Source organism: Ictidomys tridecemlineatus, unplaced genomic scaffold, assembly GCF_052094955.1.
Source record: "Ictidomys tridecemlineatus isolate mIctTri1 unplaced genomic scaffold, mIctTri1.hap1 Scaffold_3877, whole genome shotgun sequence".
Lineage (NCBI taxonomy): Eukaryota > Metazoa > Chordata > Mammalia > Rodentia > Sciuridae > Ictidomys > Ictidomys tridecemlineatus.
In genome coordinates this window covers 4439-11678 of record NW_027522545.1, presented here as the reverse complement: position 1 = coordinate 11678, position 7240 = coordinate 4439, and the positions used below count along the sequence as shown (strand labels likewise).

The following is a 7240-nucleotide window of genomic DNA, read 5'->3' as shown; positions in this document are numbered from 1 at the left end:
CACACACACACACACACAAAGAAAGAAATAGAAAAAGAAGTCAAGAAATTAATCTAGAAAAATAAGAGAGCCAGAATAGCTACAGAAATCCTTAGCAAGAAGAGTGAAGCAGGTGGCATTACTATGCCAGACCTTAAACTATACTGCAGAGCAATAGTAACAAAAACAGCATGGTATTGGCACAAAAAAACAGACTGGTAGACCAATGGTACAGAATAGAGAACACAGAGACTAACCCACAAAATTACAGTCATCTTATATTAGACAAAGGTGCTAAAACATACATTGGAGAAATGATAGCCTCTTCAACAACTAATGCTGGGAGAACTGGAAATCCATATGCAACAAAATGAAATTAAATTCCTATCTCTCACCCTGCACAAAAATCAACTCAAAGTGTATCAAGGACCTAGGAATTAAACCAGAGATCCTGTGTCTAATAGAAGAAAGAGTAGGCCCCAATCTCCATCATATAAGATAAGACTCCTGTAGTGCAAGAATTAAAATCAAGAATTACTAAATGGGATGGATTCAAACTAAAAAGCTTCTTTTCAGCAAGAGAAACAATCAGTGAGGTGAACAGAGAGCCTACAGCCTGGGAGCAAATTTTTGCCACACGCACATCAGATAGAGCACTAATCTCTAGGGTATATAAAAAACTCAAAAAGCCAAACACCAAAATAACAAATAACCCAATCAATAAATTGACCAAGGACATGAACAGACAGTTACCAGACAAGGATATACAATCAATCAACAAATATATGAAAAAACGTTCAACATCTCTAGCAATTGGAGAAATGCAAATCAAAACCACTCTAAGATTTCATCTCACTCCAGTCAGAATGGCAGCTATTATGAAGACAAACAACAATAAGTGTTGGCGAGGGTGTGGGGAAAAAGGCACACTCATACACTGCTGGTGGGACTGCAAATTGGTGCAGCCAATATGGAAAGGATTGTGAAGATTCCTTGGAAAACTGGGAATGGAACCACCATTTGACCCAGCTATCCCACTATTCAGTCTATACCCAAAGGACTTAAAAGCCGCCTACTGCAGGGACATAGCCACACCAACGTTTATTGCAGCTCAATTCATAATAGCTAAACTGTGGAACCAACCTAGATGCCCTTCAGTAGATGGATAAGATGGATAAAGAAACTGTGATATATATACACAATGGCATATCACTCAGCATTAAAAGAGAATAAAATCACGGCCTTTGTAGGTAAATGGATGAAGTTAGAGAAGATAATACTAAGTGAAGCCAGCCAGTCCCCCTCCAAAAACCAAATGCTGGATGTTTTCTCTGAAATAGAGGCTGACTCATAGTGGGGTTAGGAAGGGAAGCATGGGAGGATCAGATGAACTCTAGGTGGGACAAAGGGGAGGGAGGGGGAGGGAGAGGGGAAGGGGTGTAAAAAAGATGGTGGAATGAGATGGACATCATTACCCTAAGAACATGTATGAAGACTCAAATGGTGTGAATACACTTTGTATATAACCAGAGAGATGAAAAATTGTGCTCTCTATATATACTATGAAATGTAATGCATTCTGCTCTCATATATAACAAATTAGAACAAAAATCAAAAAAGATTTGCGCTGCTAATACCCATTTCTACGGGTGTCCAAAAGGTGGGTACATTCATCTCATTCAAATGGCAGTAGCTTGGCTCACATTAGACATGTCTCATGTGATCTGTACTCCGGCACCTCCGTTATATTTTGTGTGGACCTTAATAGTACACCATCGACAGGAATCTGTCATTTTGTCATCTTTCCAGAGGACCATGAAGAACTGGGCTTCTAATGGGGAAGAGGAAAGAGGCAACATGTCTCTCACACATTTCTTCAAACTGAAAAGTGCTTCTGGTGAATCTGCTGGCACAGTTGTGTTGGTGCTGTTCCTGGCTGTCTAGGTTACCTTTTCATGGACTTAGCTGCTTTACAGGTTGAACAGGGGATTCCATGACCTCGTCTTGAAGACGTTACCACCCACCGGGCCTTACCTAATGTCTCCCATCCTCTGATCAGATAGCCCTTGTATGTGGTCCAAAACGGAAATAGATTTCTGTTTCATGGAATTTCAGTCTAAAAGGGAAGTTTGTTACTCTGTAGAAAGTTTGATGTGAATCAAAGATTGTATGTAACTTTCAAAGAGGAAATCTAGACACTGTGCTAAAACCTCCTGTTCATGGCCTACGGTTATGCTCCAGATGTCTTTGTTACAAGACTGTGTACGTTTACGTCATCTAGACCCTTTCTTCTCTTTACACTTGAGGAAAAACAAATGTGTTTACGGAAAAATAAGGAAGTTGAAATATTGTGTACATTTTTATAAATATTTTTAAGCTAGTAATTAAGAATTTTTAAGTATCGTTTAAATGATCTTTTAATTATTTTTCATGATATACACTTCAGATTGAATCATGTTTATATAATCAGATGAAAAAATACACAGAGGTTAAAGTGAAAGACATAAAAAATCTTTTTTAATATGTATTTTAATTTGTTCTAATTAGTCATACAAAACAGTTGAATGCATTTTGACACATCATACATGAATGGAGTATAACTTCTCATTCATCAGTTTGTACGTGATGTACGGTCATGTTATCACATATGCACATAGGGTAATAGTGTCTGATTCATTCTACTATTATTCCTACTCCCATACCCCTTCCCCTCCCTTTGCTCCCCTCTGTCTAGTCCAAAATAATTCTATTCCCACCCCCACCCTTTGTTGTGAATTAGCATCTGCATATCAGAGAAAGCATTTGGCCTTTGGTTCTTTGGGATTGGCTTATTTCACTTTGCATAATATTCTCCAGTTTCATCCACTTGCCAACAAATGCCATAATTTCATTCTTCTTTAAGGCTGAGTAATATTCCATTGTTTATATTTACCACTGTTTCTTTATCCATTCATTTGTTGAAGGGCACCTACATTGGTTCCATAGTTTAGCTCTTCTGAATTGAGTTGCTATAAACATTGATGTGGCTAGGTCACTTTAGTATGCTGATTTTAAGTCCTTTGGATATAAACCTAGGAGTGGGATGACTGGATCAAATGGTCTTTGCATTCCAAGTTTCCTTAGGAATCTCCATACTATTTTCCATAGTGGTTGCACAAATTCCCACCAGCAATGTATGAGTATACCTTTTCCCCTGTGTCCTCACTAACATTTATTGTTGCTTGTATTCTTTAAGATTGCCATTCTGACTGGAGTGATATGGGATCTTAGAGTAGTTTTGATTTGCATTTCTCCAATTACTAGAGGTGATGAGCATTTTTCATATGTTTATTGATTATATTTCTTCTTCTGTGAAGTGTCTGTTCAGTTCCTTTGCCCATTTATTGATTGGGTTACTTGTTTTTCTGGTGTTAGTTTTTTGAGTTCTTTATTTATCCTGGAGATGAATGCTCTATCTATCTGAGGTGTGTGTGGTAGACATTTTTTCCCATTCTGTAGGCTCTCTTCACGTTATGGATTGTTTCCTTTGCTGGGAAGAGGCTTTTTAGTTTGAATCCATCTCATTTATTGATTCTTGATTTCACTTCTTGAACTTTAGGAGTCTTGTTAAAGAAGTCAGTTCCTAAGCCAACACGGTGGAGATTTGGGCTGACGTTTTCTTCTAATAGGTGCAGGGTCTCTGCTCTAGTGCTTGAGACCTTGGTCCACTTTGAGTTGATTTTTGTGCAGGGTGTGAGAGAGGGGTTTAATTTCATTTTGCTACATGTGGATTTCCAGTTCTCCCAGCACCATTCATTGAAGAGGCTATCTTTTCTCCAATGTATGTTATGGGCACCTTTGTTTAGTATGAGATAACTGTATTTATGTGGGTTTGTGTCCTGTATTCTGAACCACCAGTCTACATATCTGTCTTGGTGCCAATGCTATGTCCTTTTTGTTACTATGGCTGTAGTATAATTTAAGGTCTGGTATTGTGATGCCTCCTGCTTCATTTCTTTGGATATCTGGGTCTCTTATTTTTCCAAATGTATTTCATGATTGCTTTTTCTATCTCTATGAGGAATGTCATTGGAGATTTTAATTGGAATTGCATTAAATCTGTATAATCCTTTTGGTAGTATGGCCATTTTGACAATGTTAATTCTGCCTATCCAAGAGCATGGGAGGTCTTTCCATCTTCTGAGGTCCTCCTCCATTTCTTTCTTTAGTTTTCTGTAGTTTTCATTGTAAAGTGTCACGACACCCTTGCCCACAAGGAAGATGCGACTCAGGAATCTTCTTTCAGCAGTTTATTCAGGCCCTTGACATTTTCTAATAATTCTTCTAATCCTCGGATGCCCCTCCCAGCCTTAATAAAGCACCGCGAACCCCAATGCGAAGCTGCCACGTGGACCCTTCTCACAGGGTGCTAGAAAACGACATGCCAACTCTCTCTGATAAGGAGTTGACAATACGCCAACTCTCTCTGATAAGGAGTTGTCCTTCACAGACCACAGCGGAGCCAGCGCCATCATGTAATGGCGACCACAGTCCACAGGAACGGCTCACCACAGTAAAGGTCTTTCACTTCTTTTGTTAGGTTGATTTCCAAATATTTTAAGTTTTTTTTCAGGCTATTGTGAATGGGGCAGTTCTAATTTCTCTTGTTTAGTGAATTCATCACGGATGTATAGGAATGCATTTGATTTATGGGTGTTAATTTTATATCCTGGTACTTTGTTGAATTCATTTATTAGTTTTGGAAGTTTTCTGGTGGAGTTTTTTGGATCTTCTAGAATAATGTCATTGGCAAATAGTGATAGTTTGAGTTCTTTTTTTCCTATTTGTATTCCTTTAATTTCTTTTTTCTTTCTGACTGATCTGACTACAGTTTCAAGGGCAATGTTGAATAAAGGTGGTGAAAGACGGTATCCTTGTCTTGTTCCAGTTTTTAGAGGGAATGCTTTCAAATTTTCTCCATTTGGAATGATGTTGGCCTTGGGTTTAGCATAGATAGCTTTTATAATTTTTGAGGTATGTTTCCACTATAGCTAGTTTTTCTAGTGTTCTAAACATGAATATCCATTTATGTATTTTTGTCAAATGTTTCCTCTGCAGCTATTGGGATGATCATGATTCTTGTCATTACGTCTACTGATGTGATGAATTACATTTATTGATTTCCATATGTTGGACAAACCCTGCATCCCTGTAATGAACCTCACTTGATCGTGGTGCACTATCTTTTTAATATGTTTTTTGTATATGATTTGCCAGAATTTTATTGAGAATATTTGCATCTGTGTTCATCAGGGATATTGGTCTGAAGTTTTTTTTCCTTGATGTGTCTTTGTTTGGTTTGGGTATCAGAGTGATACTAGCTTCCTAGAATGAGCTTGGAAGTGTTCCCTTCTTTTCATGGAATAATTTGAGAAGTATTGGGGTTAATTCTTCTTTGAAGGCCTTGTAGAACTCAGCTGAGAATCCTTCTGGTCCTGGGCTTTTCTTGATTTGTAGGCTTTTGATGGCATCTTGCATTTTATTGCTTGAGACTGAGCTGTTCAAATTGTGTGGTGTCTGCCTGGTTCAGTTTAGGTAGCTCATGTGTCTCTAGACATTTGTCATTACCTTCAAGATTTTCTATTTTTTTGGAGTATACATTTTTAAAATTATTTCTAATTATCTTCTCTATTTCAGTAGTGTCCGTCATGATATTTCCTTTTTTTATCATGAATTTTAGTAGTTTGAGTTTTCTCTCTCTTTCTGTTCATGAGCATGACTAAGTGTTTATCAATTTTATTTATTTTTTTCAAAGAACCAACTTTTTGTTTTGTCATTTTTTTGACTTGTTTTTTTTTTTGTTTTAATTTCAGTGATTTTTAGCTCTGATTTTAGTTATTTCCTGTCTTCTGCTGCCTTTGGTGTTGATTTGCTTTTCTTTTCTAGGCTTTGTGATGTAATGTAAAGTCTCATTGTTGACTTTCTATTTTTTAATGAATGAGAGCCATACAACAAAGTTTCCTCTTAGCACAGCCTTCAGTGTTCCAGAGATTTGGGTATGTTGTGTCACTATTCTCATTTACCTCTAGGTGTGTTTTTATTTCATCCCTGATTTCTTCTGTTACCCATTTGTCATTCAATTGCATATTATTTAGTCTTCAGGTATTAGAGTAGCTTCTATTTTTTTATTGTCATTGATGTCTAATTTCATTCCATTATAATCCGATAGGATGCAGGGTATCATCTATTTTTTTTTGTATGTGTTAAGAGTTGCTTTTTGGCATAAAGTATGGTCTATTTTAGAGAAGGCTCCATGTGCTGCTGAGAAGAAAGTGTATTCTCTCACTTATGTATGAAATATTTTACATAAGTCTGTTAAGTCTAAATCATTGATCGTCTTATTTAGTTCCATAGTTTGTTAAGTGTTTGTTTGAAAGATCTCTCTAGTAGTGACAGGTGTGTTAAAAAGTCACCCAGTATTATTGTGTTGTGGTCTATTTGATTACTGATGTTGAGAAGGGTTTGTTTGAGATAGGTAGATGCTCCCTTGTTTGGGGTATAAATATTTATAATTGTTACGTCTTGTTGATGTGCAATTCCCTTAAGCAGTATGATATGTCCTTCTTTGTCCCTTCTGATTAACTTTGGCTTCAAGTCCACTTTATCTGACATGAGGATAGAAACCCCTGTTTGTTTATAGGATCTGTGTGAGGGATATGTCTTTTTCCCTCCCTTCACCTTCAGTCTGTGAATGCCTTTGCCTATGAGAGCTTTGTCTTGGAGATAACATATTGTTGGGTCTTGTTTTTAATCCAATCTTCCAGTCTGTGTCTTTTGATTGATGAGTTTGGGCCATTAATGTTTAAGGTTATTGTTGAGATATGATTTGTGTTTCTGGTCATTTTTGTTTATTTCTAGTTTTTAATTTGAATCAGTTTCTCCTTTGATTGACCATTCCTTTAGCGTAGTTCCTCCCTTCATTGGTTTTCACTTTTTTTTCCCCATTTTATCTTCATGGAATACTTTGTTGAGAATATTCTGAAGTGCAGGGTTCTTGGTTGTAAATTTTTTTTAATTTTTACTTATTGTGGAAGTTTTTAATTTCATCCTGAAATCTGAAGATTAATTTTGCTGGTTATAGGATTCTTGGTTGGCACCCATTTTCTTTCAGAGCTTGGTGTGTTTTTTCGGGACCACCTAGCTTTGAGGTTCTATTTTGAGAGATCAGCTGAGATCCGTATTGTTTTACCCCTATATGTAATTTGATGCTTTTCTCTCACAG

At 36.9% G+C, this 7240-nt stretch overlaps 1 pseudogene; it reads left to right on the top strand.

Moving 5' to 3' along the window:
• Nucleotides 1-1551: 1551 nt before the first annotated feature.
• On the top strand, nucleotides 1552-2071 carry LOC144373402 (2',5'-phosphodiesterase 12 pseudogene; annotated as a pseudogene).
• Nucleotides 2072-7240: the final 5169 nt, after the last annotated feature.